The sequence below is a fragment of the Oryctolagus cuniculus genome, chromosome X (genome assembly GCF_051225735.1).
Source record: "Oryctolagus cuniculus isolate XC-2025 breed Fujian yellow rabbit chromosome X, ASM5122573v1, whole genome shotgun sequence".
Classification (NCBI taxonomy): Eukaryota; Metazoa; Chordata; class Mammalia; order Lagomorpha; family Leporidae; genus Oryctolagus; species Oryctolagus cuniculus.
This window is the reverse complement of record NC_142888.1, coordinates 124209224-124230502: the sequence shown is the minus strand read 5'-3', so window position 1 is coordinate 124230502 and position 21279 is coordinate 124209224. Positions and strand designations below refer to the sequence as shown.

Genomic DNA, 21279 nt, shown 5'->3' with positions numbered 1-21279 from the left:
TTGTTGGTTGTTCTGAGTTTAAAATAAAGTAATATGTTTTGAAAAACACAAACCTGGGCCTTAAAGAAAATATAATGTTCAGTGTCATTGTATGTCTAGTGTGTTTACATGCCCAGGGCCTGGCAAGTACAAAGACAAGAGCCATCAAATGACCCTTCTAGGAACATAAAAAAACAAACATTTGTCTAGCTTCCCTAGCTGTGAGTCAGATCAGTGCAGTAGATTTTATACAACCCCACACTTCATTATGATAAAGCAAAATCAAGCAACCTTCCCATGAATTTATTCAGGGATGATTTCTATGTTGGTAATGTGCTTTCTGCATAAATCTGTATTTTTTCTCTTACCAAAGGTCAAGCTTATTACTGAGCATCTGCTCTGAGAAAATGTTTATGGAGTCAATGGTGTTCTGGAATGAGGAACCATTTAACACTCCCAGGACCTGTTATCTGTTGTCTACCCCTTGTTAGCTGTCTGTGCCTTTTGAACAGGTACTTCAACAAACACATAAAGCATGTTAAGAGATAAAAATGGATACTATAATGCTTAGTGAAATAAACAAGGCACAAAAAGATAAACATCATATTCTTTCTTTGATTTCTGGGAGCTAATACATAGTAACAAAAATATAATGTATATGAGTGAAGTTGAAATTAGAGATCGGATTATTGTTTATTGCCCTTGTCTATACTTCTATGGAAACAATGTCTTTCTACTCCCTACCACTGAAGTTTTTATTTAGTGGAAAATCAAGCATATAACTATACAGTAATTGAGAGTATGCTATCACAAAAATTAAAAGAAAAAAAGAAAGGAAGGAAGTAGTAGGGAGGGCACCTAAAATTGTATTTATGAAATATGTTCCCCTTATATAAATCAAAAAGGAAACAGACTGGTGCTATGGTGCAGCGAGTTAAGCCACAGCAGTCTACAGTCCTAGCATCCCATGTGGGCACCGGTGTGAGCTCTGGCTGTTCCACTTCTGATCCAGCTCCCTGCTACTATACCTGGGAAGGCAGCAGAAGATGGCCCAAGTCCTCGGGCCCCTGCACCAAAGTGGGAGACGCAGAAGAAAGAAGCTCCTGGATCCTGGCTTCAATCTGGCTCTGCCTCGGCAGTTTTAGCCATTTGAGGAGTGAAGCAGTGGACGGGAAGATCTCCATCTGTCTCTCCTCTCTCTCTGTAACCCTGCCTTTCAAATAAATAAATCTTTTTTTAAAGAAATGCAACACAATTTACAATAATTCAATCAGACCAACTGGCCAAAGCATTTTTGAAAATGCAATCATATATATATATATATATATATATATATATATATAACATATATATATCTTAAAATCAATGCTCAAAAAATAATGGAAATACTTATATAAAACTCACCACATGGCAGCTAATGTTCTAAGTGCTTTACCTGATGAGTTAAATACTACTATTACACATATTTTGTAGAAAAGGAAACTGAAGCACAGAGAGTTTAAGTAAATTTACCAAGTTTAGTTAGTAGATGGCTCAGCAGACTGCAAACCCACCTAGTTGGTCTCTAGAGTTTAGACTCCTAACATTCTTTTTTTAAAAAAATATTTATTTATTTGAAACACAGAGTTACAGAGAGGCAGAGGCAGAGAGACAGAGGTCTTCTATCCACTGGTTCACTTCTCAAATGGCCACACCAGCCAGAGCTGAGCCAATCTGAAGCCAGGAGCTTCTTCCGGGTCTCCCAGTGGGTGCAGGGGCCCAAACACTTGGGCCATAGCAGAGAGCTGGATCAGAAGTGGAGCAGCTGGGTCTCAAATTGGCACCCATATGGGATGCTGGCACTGCAGGCAGCGGCTTTACCTGCTATGCCACAGCACCGGCTCCTCCTAACACTCTTAACATTTATGCTATGTGCATAAAAAACCTGCCTCATTCTTCTTAAATTGGCATGGTGTTTCAGTGTATTAATAGATTATGATTCATGTAATTACACAGTTATATGAACATTTAGTTGTTTTACCCTTTTTGCCACAATGAACTTTTCAGTAAACATCTTACAACAAAAATACTTGCATATTTGTCTGTATAATTTTTTGGGATAAATCTCTATACTTTTTGCAATGAAGTATTCCAGAAAATCTATACTTTGAGGTACTGTTTTCATGTGTAATATCTCATTTAAGCAGCACAGCAAACACATGACTTGGATACATTTAATTGTTTTCAATTTTAGGTACTAAGGACTTGGAATCCAAAAGATGAAGTGCTTAAAAGTTTGATTGCTGTTCCATGGTACAAGCCAGATTTTAACCTAGGAACTTCAAGGTTAAACCTCAAATTTGCATATATTCTACTATCTTCCTATAGATAAAGCTGTCACCTTCCGAGATCCCTTACAATGGACTTCAAATGGACCTCAAGGCTGTTCTCACTTTGGGTTCAGGTCCACCCTACTGGGTTTCATCCCACTTCTACAATGTTGTCATTCTGGGGTCCACAGAAAATGAAAAGAAAGTCAAAGGTAAGAAATGTCATTTCATTTCAGTTTCCTAGCCTTCCATTACATTTTTTTTCACTTTAAAAATCCAATGAACAAGTACATTTAAAAATATTCCTATGCCATAATATAACTATAAAATTATCCTAAATCAAAAGCAATGAAACTAACTATGTAATAAAAATAAAGCATATTATTTTTAATGTGGCAATCTGTGACATTCTAATATACAAATGTCAAATAAGTGATATTAAATTGGGAGTGTAGTTGAAACAGATTTTTTAAATGGGAAGGATGGCACAGTTTAAAAATTGGAAGATTAAGAAAACACATTTACTGGGCCGGCACCGTGGCTCACTTGGTTAATCCTCTGCCTGCGGCTCTAGCATTCCATAGGGGCGCTGGTTCTAGTCCTAATTGCTCCTCTTCTGGTCCAGCTCCTTGCTGTGGCCCAGGAAGGCAGTGGAAGATGGCCAAGTGCTTGGGCCCTGCACCCCATAGGAGACCAGGAGAACCACCTGGCTCCTGCCTTCAGATTGGCACAGTGTCGGCCATGGCAGCCATTTGGGGGGTGAACCAATGGAAGGAAGACCTTTCTCTCTGTCTCTCTGTCTATAACTCTACTTGTCAAATAAATAAATTAAAAAAAGAAAATACATTTACTAGCACTCTTTATAGAATCCTTGTGAAATGATGGTAGAGGAAAGTGGAAAACACAAAAGGAATGAAACCAGAGAAAAAGCAGAGCAGTTAGGAACACGTCCGACAATGGGATTTGGCTGGGTTTCACGAGGGGCTGACTGAAGAATTCCGTGACATCAGAAACCATCAAAGACCCACAACTGTTAGATTCAGACTCGGAGCATTCTTTCACCTCAACTCTGGCCTGGCCCTATGATTTGCTTTTATCAGTGGAGTGTGACAGAAATGATTCCCCGTCAGTTCTGACAATCAGTTGAAAGTCAATTTTTTCCCCTCCTGCACTTTGAGAATTCTGATGTATATCCCATAAGCAGGTAATTGAATATGCTTCTCAAGGGAAATTGGGCAAACTAAGAGAAGGTAACTACAGGAAATCCAGCTCAGGATAATGACGAAGGGCATTCCTAAGGAGGGAAGATGGAAACACAGGATTCCAATGTACAGCAAGCAGGCCATAGCGTTGTAAGAACAGGACACAAACTTTCAAGAGGGAAAAATGAAGGTGGCAGAATCTGAGATATGCTTGAACCAAGCATCATAGATACACATATAGCTCTTTTGTGAACAATTCTTACAAAGATACTATTTAATAAACCAAAAATTCTGTCAGTATTAGGATTGTGAGGAGAGTTTATCTAAGAACATGTAGTGATGTGGGAATGTACTTTCGATAGTACAGACCACAACTAATGTATAAAATCAAACCAAGTCAAGTCTCTTTAGCATGTCCATATTTTTTAGGGTATGGAAGTAAAATCTAGATGACAAGAGGGCAAAGATTTATCGTGGACAGGGAAGTGCTACTTATCTTGATAAGCTTAGAAGTATCTTTTTAAGGGTCTGGCACCATGGTGCAGTAGGTTAATCCTCCACCTGCAGCACCAGCATACCATATGGGTGCCGGTTCGTGTCCCAGCTGCTCCACTTCTGATCCAGCTCTTTGCTTTGGCCTGGGAAAGCAGTAGAAGATGCCCTAAGTGCTTGGGCCCCTGCATCCACATAGGAGACCTGGAAGAAGCTCCTGGCTCCTGGCTTCAGATCAGCACAGCTCTGGCCATTGTGGCCATCTGGGGAGTGAACCAGTGGAAGGAAGACGTTTCTCTCTGTCACTCCCTCTCACTGTCTGTAACTCTACCTCTCAAATAAATAAATAAATAGATATAGATAGATAAAGCATTTTTTAAAAAATTCATTACCAATATTGCTTTGATTAAGATATATATGATGCTGAAAAACAAAAACAAGAAAAAGAGGAATAAAAGTACTTTTCGGGAAGAAAACTAGAATTATAGAAAAAGCAGGAAGTTTTTCTCAGAAGCAGAAGGTGTGAACCCACTGGTTTTCAAATACCTCTTCAAAACACTGTGCAATATAAACAATGAGACCCTCAAGCATTGATTTTTCTGCTACAATTACACTGGGCATTGAGGTTTGGATATTGTACAAACAAGTTGCAGACAGATTAGTTTATATTTGCAGTTTGTATTTTCTTATTTTTATCAAAAATAAATCTATCTTTTCTCTCGGAAATTAAGCAAACTTAACTGTATTTAATAGAGTAAAAATTACTTCCACTAAAAATAACCTTATGGCAGTTTTATTTAGTGTTTTAGCTTTGCTATCCTCAATATCCAGAGGAAAAAATGCCCAGAAGTTGTCTCCAGGCAACTACCCAAATCCAGCAAGCCGAGGAGCAAGTGAAATCAGCAAGTGACAAGATCTGGGCATATGCACAGGGAGAGATGGTGAAGTGTGACTAACTGAAGAACTTGCACAGTATAGGGAAGGCATCCCACAAGTGCAGACAACAAAGAGTCAAATAAGATTTTGGAGACAACTAGAAAATGTAAATCTTAAAATAGAATTGAAACCATAATAAGCAGAATGGCAGCTTTCCATTTTTCTATGATGTACAAAAATAATCATCTCAATCTTGTGTAAGGAAGGCAAAAGAGAAAAGTAAGGCAAGTAAGGTAAAGAGATCAAAACACTCCATCAAGAGATAAAAATTAGCAACAGAATAGAAAACACAAACTATAAGCACGTAGAATTACAGAATTTCAAATAATGCTTTATTAAACTAAACTGACACACAAAATACCCTTTCTGGCTTTTAGCACATAGAAATAATGATTGAAATAAATTTGCTTTTTAAAACTATATGCTCATGCCTAAAAACAAGACAGAGAAACTGCTAGTGACAAAAATAAAGCTGGAAGTCAAAGGCAAATTTCGAAAAGGATGGATATGAACTTGGAAGAGGTTGCAGGCCTGGGTGTGGCTAAGGAGCTGTACTCAAACTCCCTAAATAATCTACCATATAAAATCTGTCACCAAAGCTTGCATCAGAGGAAAAACGTCTTCCCATAGGCCCAGGGACTAGGCAAAGAGTCTTCCTTTTACTGCCCTGCCTACATCAAAAAGAAGGACCTGATAAAATGTTAAGTCAAAGACACAGCAACCACTGGTTCTTCAAAGATTTATGTTGGGAATTGTCACAAGACTAGAAATGGGAAAGTCCTGTACCAGTTAATACAGTAGCCCAAAAGAGGAAGCCCACTTTAAGGAAATGATGGACCTCCCTATACCAACTATTCGATGTTCATAAAGGAAATTGGACTTATAGGAGAAAATGGGATGAAGAAGCAAAGAAACTGGTTAAAACATGTTGCTAAATTGAAATAAATATTGACATTAAACAATACCAGCAAAATTTATATCATCAATGACAAGTTTGAAGAGGGCAAAACAAACGTAAAATATTATACATACATAGAATGGTCAAGTATGGATGTAATCTTTCTGAAGGCTTAAGGAGAAAGAGATACTTATTAGCTTTAGAGTTTAAGAACACAAGTCAGAAACATTAAAGGTAGCCATTAAAGGCCATAAACAAAACATCCTAGAGGGAACTAGTATGTAAGATGTGGTCTCCACCCTTTTCTGTCCTACTTTATGCGTCTAGAGGTTTCTAACTCATCAACTGGGCTATGTGATCCTGCAACTTCTTGGTTTTAAAGTAGCTATGACTCTCTACTGAAGGCCACTGTGCCTATGGAGTGGGCCTCTCATACAGCTGCAGCAGTTGCTGAGCCGGTAACTTGCCCCTCAGACTTGGAGGTACTAGGCCTCTTAGAGCTTATGGAAGAATCCCCAGAAATATCCCCAATCCCTCAAGTTTGTTAACTCTGCCCACATCTTTGCATGCAATCCTTTTGTTAAACTCTCCCCAATAACCCCTTTTGAGTGTGTCATCTGTGTAAAATGCCCTGTGTATCGGCCTCTTACGAAGGCAAACATTTAACCCCCAAATCAGTGTGGAGAGGGAGAAATTGAGCTACCAATGGCAAGAATGATTTTAAATCCTAGGAAGCCAGAGAAAAAATAAGATGAGATACAAAAAGAACAATCATGCTAAGTAAAAACACCAAATAATAAAGAAAAACAAACAGTTGGACATCCCATCAATGAACACTTTTAAATGAACAAAGCAGTATCTTATATTGATAATAGCTACATACACGCATAGTAAAAATAAAAGCACGGACTGGAAATACACATGCTTACTTCAGGCTAATGGGTGCATCCAGCAAGGCATGAAAAAGGGACTTATAAAGAAGAAACTTAAGTGTACCTGAAATATTTTGGTTCTTAGGAAAACTATTTGAAGGAAGTATACAAAATATTATCACTTTTATTTATTTTGGATTGTCTTTGTATGGGTGTTCTGAAATACTGCAGCGTTCTTTGTGTCTGAATAATTTTATAATAAAATAATCTATTACTATAAATTAGAATGCTAGGTTCCTACTAACATCCTATCTCTTCCTTTATTACTGATATTATTGTTTTACAATGAAATAAGTCTTAAAATATCAAAATGGTAGTGACAAAGATATTTTCTTCATGTATATTAATAAATACCCTTTTGTGGTACTATTTACATACAAAATGTCATCCTTAAGTGTCTGTTAACACCCCAGGTGCTAAGGGATTTACAAGTCACTAACAGGGTATAGTCTCAGCCCTCAGGGACCCAATAATGAGATTTTTACATGCCAAGATAAAATTAATTAAGAAAAAACAGTTGCATTACAGAGACATTGTAGCCATATCACATTCTGGATTGCTAAAATTATCCATGGGAATTTCAATACAAAGTCATATGATGATTTAGCTTGTTGAGAAAATAAAAGCTGGCTCCCACTGACATTGATATATGTTAATAAAATAAGATTGATTCTAATGGCTATCTTTCTGAGAACTAACTATATTATTTACATTTTTCATTTTGTCATATGACACTGTATATATATGAAAATATAATTCAAATTTCCTTACAATCTTCACAGGGCTGTCTGCCCCAGATATAATACGTTGCTGTACTTTAAGAAACAAAATGAATGTGATACAAATTGGCATAGTGGGTAACACTGAGAATAGTAAACATTTTAATTCAATATTCTACTACTTTTCTATTTTCCCAATGTATTTTTATAATTATAAATTTAAATCTCTCTGGGACTCATATGTAGGAAGTACATCCATAAAACTTGTGGTTATTCAATGAATTATAGAGAATACCTCCAATTAGGGAAGGGTTGATCTATCAAGTTCTGGGTCACACAAAAGCTTTCAGTTCCTCCTCACTACCAAAATCTCAGTTTGGGGCAGCTTCCCACTCACTCACACTCTCAGTCCTCTTTCAAATATGAGTAGAATGTAGAATGAGGAAAAATCTCAATTCAGGTTATTTGATATGATAGCGTTTTGAATTTGCTTTCTCACAGAGAGCTATTTATATAGAGCAAAATGGAATTTGTAAACTATACATAAATTTAATACTGATACCATCTTCTCCACAAATATGGAGGAAATATTAACTATACAGAGGCAAATTAACAATGAAGTCAATGGTGAGACAGACTCCCAGTCTCAAAGTGGTGGTGAGGAGAAAGGAACTGAACACTGATTTGTCATCTCCTGTGAGTCAAGGAACTGTAGATGTACCACTTTATCTAATTCTCTAAATTTAATAGATGGGGAATCTGAGGCCCACCATGGACATTAAAAAAATTTTCTCATAATCATACAGCGATTTAATTATGAAGCCAGGATTCTAGTGCCAATAGTTTTGTCTCTAAATTAGAACTGTAATAATAAACAGGGACTGGTGCAGTGGCACAGTAGGTAAAGGCACTGCTTGCAGCACCAGCATCCCATATGGGTACCAGTTTGAGTCCCAGCTGCTCCACTTCCTATGCAGCCCCCTACTAATGTGCCTGGGAAAGCAGCAGAAGATGGCTAAAGTGCTTGAGCCCCTGTACCTAGATGAGAGACTTGGGAAAAGCTCCTGACTACTGGTTTCAGATTGGCCCAGTTCTGGCTCTTGCAGTCATTTAGGGAGTAAACCAGCAGATAGATGATTCTGTCTCTCCCTCTCTTTCTGCAACTCTTCATTTCAAAAAAATAAATTTTTTTATAAAAAATATATCCATCCAGACATCACTTCACTTAGACATGTATCTATTACATAAAGAATGTCTCACGTCCTCTCTGCCCTTTAGATTAGCTTTATCCATGTTCAAGAAGGTAAACTAAACTCAAGGTTAAATCTTTCCAACGACAAAATATAAGGGACCAGCATTGGGGCACAACTAGTTAAGCTGCCACCTGCAACACCGACATCCCATGTGAGCGCCAGTTCATGTCCCAGCTGCTGCTTCAGTTTGCAGTTGGAAAAGCAGCAGAAGATGGCCCAAGTGCTTGGGCCCCCGCCACCCACATGGGAGACCTGGATGGAGTTCCTGGCTTTTGGTTTCTGCCAGGTTCAGCCCTGATCTTTGAAGCCATTTGGGAAGTGAACCAACAGATGAAAGATCCTTCTCCCTCTTTCTCTCTTCCTCTCCCTCTCCATCTCTATCTCTTATTTTCTCACTGTAATTTTGTGTTTCAAACAAATAAACTTTGGATAAATGTATATAAAGGTTTTTTAAAATGTGCATGGAAAAGTATAATTAAGAGAAAAGCTTATATTGGTGCAAAAATATTTTGAATTTCATTTACAGATTTTTCATTATTTGAATTGTCCATGAATTTTTGAAGAACTTTACATTTTAAAGTGATTTTGCTCATGAAAAATATCAAGTGTAAAGAGATTTTCATGGTCTGATGATATAGTAGTTGTTGGTACATTTCATTCCTTAATAATTCAGAAAACATATCCAAGGAGGTAAGACCAAATGCATGGTTATATATTACAATAGCATGAATCGGCAAAAGAATATTTTGGATCTGGATGGAACCCAAAAAATCTAGTCCAGGAACATCAGTGAGCTCTGTCAGGGACTGTACATGGAGGTAGAGGTAGAAATCAAGAGCAATAACCTACGCTCTTAACCCCAAATTTACCAAGTGAAATTGAGGCTTCATCTGTGTTAAATAATAAGTTTACTCATGAGGATTTGTTAGAATAAATTGTTCCCCAACCAAAATATACAGAAAATTGCTGTTCTAGTAAAATTTGCTTGTTTTTCAGTTAAGGAAATTAAGCCCAGTTGAGAGAACAGATTAGCTCAAGCCTGCAAAACTACTTAGGGATGAGCTATAATTTTAAAAAAATAATTCACTATGTTTTACTGTATACTAAAGCTCTCATTGCTATAATTATCATACATAAAAGGATACTAATAAATTACTTTATTGTATCTTGAGAATATAATTTCTATAGTGCATTACAATTTTTTGCATTGTATTCTTACATTTTTTCCTTATAGTTTTATCTATGAGGTGATCACTGTTAATAATAGCATCCTAACTGATATAAAAATATTGAGGCTCAGTAAGTCAGTGGTTGACTTAGAATCGAGTTCTCCTAGCTGTCAGGCTGGTGCACTTTCTCTTACCTTCTACAATATCTGTAGATGTCTCTGCAACCTAGATTAGGGATAACCATTGAGAAAATTCCCTACTAAAAGATTTTGTGCAATTGGCACTTATAAAGAACAAGATTTTACATGACCTTGATGGTATTATAGTGAACTATTTTACAAAAACATCCCTACCTGTTTGAGAAAACAACAGTTTCAAACACTGCCAAACTTCAAAAAACTATTATGACTCATTCATCAAGGTAAAAATCATACTTTGGATGTTCTTCACTTTAAATTTCAAAACAGAATTTTAGTGAAAAATTGTCAACCTCCTGTATAATAATATCCATAATAAACTCAAGTTCATTTCATCAATCACATATTCAACCAAAAAGTAACAATCCTATCACTCTTGAGAATATGTTTAAATGAAGAACCGCAGTGACTTCATTTTCTTTAAATGGTAATATGCCTCATATATACCTCTTCAACTGCAAGTGGTAATTGAATTTTTGAAACTATCCCACACCTTGAAAAGAATAAGCAGTTCCTTAAGGAAAGTATTTCTTATTTTTAAAATGCTCTTTTTTACACAGCACCTACTAGGGTACTTCAAATAGTTCATGGAATTTAGAATTAAATTACAAGTTTACTTTAGTACAAGGATATTTTGAAACACATGCAGTTTTTTCATAACAAATTTTCATGACTTTCTAAAGGATTTCAAAATTTTGCACCAAATATTCTTACCTTTTAATGGCATTGTACATGAACTTTTTGAAGTACCCTCATAGTCATGAGTCTCAGTCTCTCTTTCTCTTGTCACACACACACACACACGCACACACACACTCTTTTGTCCTTACTTACCACTCTAACCTTCCAAGTGATATTTAGATAGTCCTTCATTTTCTTTTCCACTTATTCTTTTTTAAAAGACTTTTTTATGTATTTGAAAGGCAGAGTGGCAGAGAGAGAGGGAGTCATAGACAAAGAGAGAGAGATCTTCCATCTGCTGGTTCACTCCCCACATGCTTGCAATAGCTGAGGTTGGGTGAGGTGGAAACCAGGAGCCAGAAATTCCATCCAGGTCTCCCACATGGGGGGCAAGAACCCAAGTACTTGGGCAATTGTCTGCTGCCACCTAAGTGCATTAGCAGGCATCTGGATTCAAAGAGGCGTAATTGGTACTCGAACAGGCACTAAGATATGGGATGCAGGCTAGTGGCAGCCAAACCACTGCACTACAAACTCTGCCTCGTTCCATTTACTCTGATGAAAAATAAATGTTGCGATATCTTTGAAAGATATTTTATTCCATAATTCTAAATGTAAATACAGTGAATAATTATTATCACATTCTAACAATACTGGCTGCTACAGTTAAATAGTTTGAGATACTAATCAGTCCTATCTGTTCACTTGAAATACTCATCTATCATACTATTTCTTCATGTATAGACTGCTGGACATAGCATTTGACGCCTTCATTATCAACTCACAGTAAAGAATGTAATAGGGAAACTCACTGTTTTTTCAACAACATTTCATGGCTCTCTATGATCAATATAATCATAAGGTTTACATGATTCAAAAAAATATTCTTCTATGATTTCTTTTTTAACATTTCCTCCATTTTCCTTGCAGTTCTTCAAATTCTTTAACAGAAAAAGATCTTGAAGAACATTTAATTGTTCTCCTTTTGCATGAAAGGAAGAAATGACTTGCCTGAGACAGTATAATAAAACTGATTTTAGAAACTTTTCTTCCAATGATTAATCTAGACTTCATTGATAACAGTAAGTACAAATTATCCAAAAGTGTCACTTTCCCAGGTGAACATCTCTTAAAATAAAAATGGGTTAAAAATTATGTGCTTCATATCTCTCCGGCATATTTTCTGAAGGTATATACACACATAAGGCAGCGAGAGTTTTCTGATTAGTGCCATACAACACCACATCATTATGGTGATATAAAATATAGTGGCCATAACATATTCTATCCTATCAGCAGAGTTTGTATAATAAGAAACACAAACTCATGGCTCTTCTGATCTCCCTTTCCATTATGAAGGCACTAAAGTAGCAGTACCAATATGATGTAGTTTCCCCAAGGACTACTTCAGCCATTATTTTTTATGACATACATAGGCTTAAAGTATTTCCCAATACATATTAAAAAATAGAATTATAAAAAGTGATCTTAGGAAAATAATCTCACATGAAACCCTACTGAAATTATAAGATAAAACATTCATGAAAACTTTAATTCATTTTCATTCATTATGCTTCAGAAAACAATATATCCCTTAAAAAAGAGAAAGTGCATTTAATGATTTGATTTTGCATACCACAAGGTTCCAAGAATATTCTTAATGAATTCAGTTTATCATCTTTTTTGAGAAGATTATAGAGTTGTCGATGAAAATTCACTTTTCCCTTCCTCTTGAACACAGGCCCCATTTCCTCTTTCACAGTTGGTAATAAAATGAGCCTATAACTATGAATTTTTCTTAGTGTCATAAAATGGAGAGGAAATCTGAACTAACATTTCCAATATTATTTGAGATCTTTAGCATTCTCACTGGAAGCCTCTCAGAAATGTGAAGACCAACTTGTAGTGTTACTCTATACTACCTGAAATTTCTAAGAAGTGGTCAGGTGATGCTGATGGTCCATCAATCACAACTGGCAAAGCAAGGAACTACACAGTAATAATTTACCAAGGTCATATATACAATAAGAGAAATAGACAAAAGCAAAAAGGCCAGCCTTCTCAAAACCTTATAACATGCATATGCCAGTACCCTCTTCTTTTTTTTTTTTTTTATTTTGACAGGCAGAGTTAGACAGTGACAGAGAGACAGAGAGAGAGTTATAGACAGTGAGAGAAAGGTCTTCCTTCTGTTGGTTCACCCCCAACATGGCCACTACAGCCAGCACTGTGCCGATCCAAAGCCAGGTGCTTCCTCCTGGTCTCCCATGCAGGTGCAGGGGCCCAAGCACTTGGGCCATCCTCCACTGCCCCCCGGGCTACAGCAGAGAGCTGGACTGGAAGAGGAACAACTGGGACTAGTATCTGGCGCCCCAACTGGGACAAGAACCCGGGGTGCCGGAGCCACAGGCGGAGGATTAGCCTAGTGAGCCACAGTGCCGGCCTGCCAGTACCCTCTTCTAAACTGCTTTCTCTTATAAGAATTCAATGGCATTGCAAGCAAGTCAGAGTTTTACATGGAATAGTCACTGATTGACTAAGTAGTGCCTATATTAAATAACTTGAAATTCAACTTAGCAAATTTAACATTATGTTAAATATAATACATTAAGCTAAATACAGAACCATGACCCCAGTTCTTTATTGTTGAAATATATATCATGGTGTATGGGTTTATGAAAACAAAAGTCATACATGAAATGCATGAAATGCAAAAGGCCCCTAATCTATATCATATACATTTGTGTCTGTATAGACATATTTTAATTCAATTCCAATATAATAGGCTGTTTTCCAGTCACATGACATCCCCCACTCCTAACTTAAACAGTGTGATTTTAGAACATATTATGCATTAGATAATTTAATGAGACAAACAATTCCAGAAATTAACATTGCAGATATTTTACAACCATGTGAAAGTAATGTGTTTTCTTTAAGCAGTAATATTCTAAGAAAGTACTGAGCCATGAATGAGAGGAGATACTTAAAACAATTAAAACTGACAATGGTCTGGTGCCCAGGACATATTTAAAAAAAAAAAACTCTTGTACAATAATAAGGCAAATAACCTAAAAGAAAAATGGACAAGTCTTCAGGGGACCCATTACAAAAGAGGCTATGCAAATGACCAGAAAACATTGAAAGACACTCAACTTGACTATTAGTCAGGTAAGTACAAATTTAAATCAAAATGAGATATTGCTACAAATGCATGTGAATGGTTAAAATTTTTAAAAATATTACAATATCCAGTGCTGCCAAGGATGTAGAGCAAAGGAAAGTTTTGTAAACTGCTAATGGGAATGGAAATTGTTATTATCACAATGAAAAACATGCATGATCTACTAAGGTTGAAAACATGATGAACATTTTTTCTGAAAAATACTGAGAGTGAATATTAAGTGTTCTCACTATAAAATTATAACCATAGGAGATGATATATTTATTAAATTTAGTCATGTACATAGAATTTTATATGTCAAGTTAAAAGTAGATTTGAAAAAAAAAAATAAGAAAAATAACCTAGCAATTCCACCTTTATGTAAACTCCCAACCAAAAGATGCATGAATGTTTACTACAAGACTTTCCAAGAATTATAACAACATTGTTCATAATACTTGAAAACTGGCAAAAAATCATGTCTGCCATCACTATAATGGAAAGCAGCATTATGGTTTAGTCATACAATCGAATACTGTAAAACTATGAAAGTTAATGACCTTCTTTTCTAAATGTGAGTCTCCAAAACATAATTCTGAGTGAAAAGAAGTCAAGAACAAAGTAATTATTGGATCCCACTTACATGAAGTTCAAAAATATGGAATACTAGTCAGAAAAATGTTAATTTGATAGAAGGAGAGAGGAATTAGACGTTGGGAGGGGGTACAAGATGCTCCTGAAGTGCCAGCAATATTTCATTCATACATGAATATGGTTACACATGCGTATTTATACTGTGGTAATTCTCATTTTTATTTATTTTTACTTTATTTGAAATGGAGAAAGAAGAGGAGAAGAAGGGGTGTAGGAAGGATGTCTTCCACTTGCTGGTTCACACCCCAAATGCCTGTAACATCTGGGGCTCAGTACGGCCAAAACCAGGAGCCAGGAACTCCATCCATGTCTCCTAAATGGGAGGAAATGCCCAAGTTCTTGAGACATCATCTGCTGCCTCGCAGATTGTGTGTTAGGAGGAAGCTGCATCAGAAACGGTGCTGGGACTGGAACAGGTACTCCAATACGAGATGCTGCTGTTCTAAGCAGTGCCCCACTCCATGATAGTTCTTTGAGATGTGAAATTACAGTTTGTTTATTTCTCTGTTTGTGATTGGTATGCCAACAAATAACTAAAAGTGAAAACAAAGTGCATCAACAAATATTGATTGAATACTGTGTTCTACACATTGGGGAGCAAAACAGAAATTCCTCCTGGCTTCATGGACTTTAAAGTGTAGAAGACACGCATGGAATAGACAGACAGCTAAATGAATATATATTTACATACCAACGAAGTGTTATGGCAGATAAATATGAGGTACAATGGGAGAGCTGGTAATAAAAGCTAAAAGTTGTATTCCATAAATCCAGCTCAATATCCTAGTGCTGTTGAGATGAAAAGCAATATTGCTGATATAATTTATTAGCTCTAATTATTTTTAGTGGAGTTCTAAACCACTATACTTAGTGAAATCAGTCAGTCCCAAAAAGACAAATATGTTTTCTCTGACATCTGATAGCTAATATAGAATACAAAAAAAGTATAGTAATGAAACAGACATCTTGTGATTTGATTGTTGTTTTTAGCCCTTGTTTCCAGTGGAATTATGGTCTTGTACTTTTTACTTCTTGAATAATATGGTTAGTGGTGCATTAAACCTGTGATTATAAAGTAGATTGAAATAATGTTTTTGCAAAATTTAAAGAAAAAAGAAAGGAAGGAAAGAGGGGCCTGAGAAAGGGAGAATGAAAGGCAGGGAAGCATGGTTATCTTATTAGAATCATACCTAGAGAATACATGAAATCTTTTCTCTTTTTATTAATAAAAGTTAAAAAGAAAAATATTTTGTTATTGACCAATAGGGATAGTTTAAGTCTTCCTTTCCAATTTGGACAGTTTTTTTTTTTTTATTTCTGCTCACCATAGATTGAACCTTCAGTAAAATGTTGAACAAAAAGTGATCATCCTTGTCTTGTTTCTGATTTTAGAAATTTTTCAGTTGTGGTGTAGTGGGCAAAACAGCCGTGTGCACTGCTGGCATCCCATATAGGTGCTAATTCATGTAACTGCTGCTCCACTTCCAATCCAGCTCCCTCCTAATAGCCTGGAAAAAGCAGCAGAGGATGGTTCAAGTGCTTGGGTTCCTGATACCCACACGGGAGATCTGGAGGAAGCCCCTGGATTCTGGCTTCAGCATGGCCCAGCTCTAGCTGTTACAGCCATCTGGGGAGTGACCCAGCAGATGTAGGACCTCTATCTCTGTCTCTCCCCGTCTCTTTGTAACTCTTTCAGAGAAATGACTAAATAGTTTTTGTAAAAAAATTTTCAGTTGTTTATCATCAGTTGTGAAGATAATTGTGCATTTATTCTGGATATTCTATATTGGGGTTAAGAAGTGCTCTTCCCTAAAAGGCAACCTGTAGAAGTGAAACTGACACTAAGAGAAGCAACGACTAGATCAGCCCTTGTCCTGACTGTCAAGGAACAGCTTACTAATTTATTCTTTTTAGTATTTTATTTTTGTACTTAATACCATTGGTTGAACTCTTTATTTAACACAGAATTATTCTCAGGTGTTTAAATCCAATTGAAAATTGACCCCTGTTAAAAATAACAGTGGGAATAAGAGGAGGAGAAGATATACAGTTCAGCAAATGCTCCCTCAGACTTACCCCTAGGGGTAAAGCTAAAAACTTGCCATGGGACTCCAAATCCCATTAAGTTTTGGCAGGTACCAAAACCATCATACTAGTTAAAGTGATCAGTTTAAGTTCATAACTGATCATGAAGATAGGATTAAGTGTCAAGGGATCACATAAATAAGACCAGTGTTTGCTAAAAATAATTGATAGAATTAAAAAGGAGAGAATGGTCCAACATGGGAAGCAGGATACACAGCAGACTCATAGAATCACAAATGCCCTAAACAGCACTCTGGCCTCAGAATGAGCCCTTAAGGCATTCAGATCCAGCTAAAAAGCCCATGAGAGTATTTCAGGCATAGAAAGCCAAGACACTGTGGCAAAAAATGACCTAAGTGAAAGATCTCTATGAGTGAGATCCCAGTGGAAAGAAGGGGCATCAAAGAAGGAGGTACCTTTCACTGAAGGGAGGAGAGAACTTCCACTTTGACTATGAACTTGACTAAATAAGGTTAGAGTTTGTGAACACAAAAGCTTTCCATAGTCTTGGCAGCTCATGACAAGAGGCTTGGGTGATTACTGACATCATAAATAAGAGTGCAAATTGTTAAATCAACATCAGGAGTCACTGTGCACTTGCTCCCCATGTAGGACCTCTGTCCTTAATGTGTTGTACTATGAGAATTAATGGTAAAACTTGTCTTCAAACAATGCTTTATACTTCGTGTGTCTGTGTGGGTGCAAACTGTTGAAATCTTCACTTTGTATAAAGTTGATCTTCTGTATATAAAGATAATTAAAATGAATCTTATGAAGAATGGGATGGGAGAGGGAGTAGGAGATGGGATGGTGGGTGGAAGGGTGGTTATGGGGGGGAAGAAACATTATAGTTTAAAAGTTGTACTTTTTTTTTTTTGACAGGCAGTGTTAGACAGTGAGAAAGGTCTTCCCTCTGTTGGTTCACCCCCATAATGGCCACTACGGCCGGCACGCTGCGCCAATCCGAAGCCAGGAGCCAGGTGCTTCTCCTGGTCTCCCATGTGGGTGCAGGACCCAAGGACCTGGGCCATCCTCCACTGCCTTTCCGGGCCACAGCAGAGAGCTGGACTGGAAGAGGAGCAACCAGGACAGAATCTGGTGCCCCGAGCAAGACTAGAACCCGGGATGCCAGGGGCCACAGGTGGAGGATTAACCTAGTGAGCCGCGGCACCGGCCCAAAAGTTGTACTTTTGAAATTTATATTTATTGGTTGGTGCCGCGGCTCACTAGGCTAATCCTCCGCCTGGGGCGCCAGCACCCTGAGTTCTAGTCTCGGTTGATATTCTGTCCTGGTTGCCCCTCTTCCAGTCCAGCTCTCTGCTGTGGCTCCAGAAGGCAGTGGAGGATGGCCCAGGTGATTGAGTGCCTACACCCACATGGGAGACCCAGGAGAAGCATCTGGCTCCTGGCTTCAGATTGGCGCAGTGTGCTGGCCGCAGCGGCCATTTGGGGGTGAACCAATGGAAAAAGGAAGACCTTTCTCTCTGTCTCTCTCTCACTGTCCACTCTGTCAAAATAAAAAAAGAAATTTATTTATATTAAGTAAATTTTTTCTTAAAAAAGTGCCCTTCTAAGTTAAGTAGTTTTATCAGAAAAAGGTATTTGTATCTTTCAATGGTTTTATGAATCTATTAAGATGATCATGTGTATTTTGTTCTTTACGAACATGGTGTGTTGTTTTGATTTGCTTTAGTATGTTGAACCAATCTTGCAATCCTGGGATAAACATCACCTTGTGACATAGTGTAAGCCTCTCTCTAGGTTGCTATATTTGGTTTGTTGGTTTGTTTTTTGAGGAGTTTTCGCATCTGTATTTATAAAATTTTTGGTCAGTAATTTTTTGTGATGTATTTCTCTGGTTTTGATATGAGGGTAAAATTGGAGTTGTAGCTGTAGCATGACTTGGATCAAAGTGTTTCATCTGAGGGGTAATTATTTGCTTGCATTACTTGAAACTGCTACTATTATTGAAGAACATAAAGAATATTGAAGACTGGGGCCGGCGCCGCGGCTCACTAGGCTAATCCTCGGCCGTGTGGCGCCAGCACACCGGGTTCTAGTCCCGGTCGGGGCGCCGGATTCTGTCCCGGTTGCCCCTCTTCCAGGCCAGCTCTCTGCTGTGGCCCGGAAAGGCAGTGGAGGATGGCCCAGGTCCTTGGGTCCTACACCCACATGGGAGACCAGGAGAAGCACCTGGCTCCTGGCTTCGGATCAGCACGGTGCGCCGGCCACAGCGCGGCAGCCATTGGAGGGTGAACCAACGGCAAAGGAAGACCTTTCTCTCTGTCTCTCTCTCTCACTGTCCACTCTACCTATCAACAAATAAAAAATAAAAATAAACAAAAAAGAATATTGAAGACTGAAATACCCATAGTTTCCTGAGTTGTGTCAGAGAATGCTCTAATAGGGAGGTTAATTTCCATAGAAATCCATAATAAAATGGAAATGGTTTTTATAGGATCATACTAACAGGGAAATGGAAGATGATATAATCAAGGAGATTTTTCTTCTACAATTGATTTGAAACCACAAAGAGAACTACTGGATTCCATCATAATTTGATAGTGCCCTATCCATGGCTCTTGACAGATCAACACAGAATTTCTTGGTTAATAGAAGGTTGTTCCAAGGTGAATGGAAAACATCCTACCTGGAAGGCTACAACTCGGATCAAAGAAGTTAAAATAAAAATCAACCCAGTAAATTGAATAACATGTTTTTTTCCTAGCAGTGATGGAAGAATTTATCAATGATAAAATGTTACTGTTTTGCTTTTTGCTGGCTCATAGGCAGTGGCCGATGGTTTCGTCATAAGGTCAGGTAGTGGGCAATGGAAAACTGGCATATTAAAGAGAGGCCTGTGTAAGGCATGGCCCGATGTAAATTGCTATAGGATTTGAAAGTTTTGTTAAACTAGGACATGTTTATATCTCTCAGAAAAGTTTGAGGCAGGCATTTGGCACAGAATTAAGATACCTCTGGGGACACTGGCCTCCTATATTGGATTATCTGGCTTGAGTTTTGGCTACTGTTTCTCTTAGAGCTTCCTGCTGTGCACATTCTGGAAGGCAGCAGTTAATGGCTTAGTAGTTGGGTTCCTGCCATCCATGTGGGAGTTCCAGATGGAGTTCCTGACTCTTGGCTTTAATCGGGCCTAGCCCTGGCCTTTGCAGACACTTGGGGGGGTGAACCAGCTGCCCCCTCATTCCTCCCTCTGCCTTTCTCTCTCCCTCTTTCTGTTCTTCCTGTGTGTGTGTGTGTGTGTGTGTGTGAGAGAGAGAGAGAGAGAGAGAGAGAGAGAAGAGGAGGAGGAGGAGAAGGAGGGAGGGAGGGAAAGAGAAAGGAAAAATTGTTTATTTGTTTTTTCTTTATATGAAATTCCTTCCAGATTTGGAAGGTGATTGGAGTATCAATTGGATAGTGTAGTATGTTAGATTCAAGTAGACACCTGAGTATCTGAAATTATGGGAACTGGAGGAAAGCATCAGTGCAGAGACAGACTGATTCCCTCAGAGGAATGCACTGACATGGCTAGCATTGCAGATTGATGCTGATAGCATTGGAGGACTATATATGGGTCCTTACAGAAATAGACATTGAATCCAGACGAGACTTCATTTACCCTATGGCAGGTGCAAATGCTCAGGGTCTATAAAGAACTGGAACAGAATATATTGCATCAACTTGAAATACCAATATGCATTTCTTCAGTACAAGGGATACACTTTACAACCCATAGTATCCAACTTTTTGGTGGACTTGGGGAAGAGGGGTTGTGGAAGAATCTTGGTATGACTGTGTTTCTTTCTTTCTCTTTCTTTCTCTTTCTCTTTCTCTTTCTCTTTCTCTTCCTTTCCTTTCTTTCTTTCCTTTCTTTCCTTTCTTGCTTTCCTTGCTTTCCTTGCTTTCCTTTCTTCTCCCTACCTACTGTAGCAGTCACCAGATCAGAGTTAACAAGAGCTGGAAGCATGAACCATTCCCAAACAAAAACTCTAAACTAAACCTTCATACCAGGATTCCTAAATGCCTCCATTCTATGGTTTGAATGTGTTCCATAAAACCATGTGTGGGTCTGCTGTGTATCTCACTTCCCATGTTGGATCATTCTCTCCCTTTTTTATTCTATCAGCTAGTATTTGCAGACACTAGTCTTGTTTATATGATCCCTTTGGTTCTTACTCCTATCATTATGATCAATTGTGAACAGAAATTGATCACTGGGACTAGTGAGATGGCATTGGTACATGCCACCTTGATGGGATTGAATTGGAGATACACAGCAGACCCATAGAATGGCAGATGTCCTAAACAGCACTCTGGCCTCAGAATCAGCCCTTAAGGCATGCGGATCCAGCTGAAAAGCCCATGAGAGTATTTCAGGCATGGAAAGCCAAGACACTCTGGGGGGAAAAAAAAACCTAAATGAAAGAACGGGTCATCAAAGAAGGAGGTACCTTTCTCTGAAGGGAGGAGAGAACTTCCACTTTGACCATGGCCTTGTCTAAAAATGATCAGAGTCAGTGAACTCAGGGGGCTTCCATAGCCTTGGCAGCTCATGACAAGAGCCTAGGGTGATTACTGATGCCATAAACAAGAGTGTCAATTTGTGA

The 21279-nt window shown here is 38.0% G+C and overlaps 1 long non-coding RNA gene across 1 annotated transcript in view; it reads right to left on the bottom strand.

The window, feature by feature from the left end:
- Positions 1–13446: 13446 nt before the first annotated feature.
- The window catches only part of LOC149119742 (uncharacterized), a 148486-nt gene continuing 140653 nt past the window's right edge, over positions 13447–21279 (bottom strand). The window contains exon 3 of the long non-coding RNA XR_016227573.1: positions 13447–14897. This is a non-coding gene — a long non-coding RNA (uncharacterized LOC149119742). The remainder of the gene's footprint in view (positions 14898–21279) is intronic.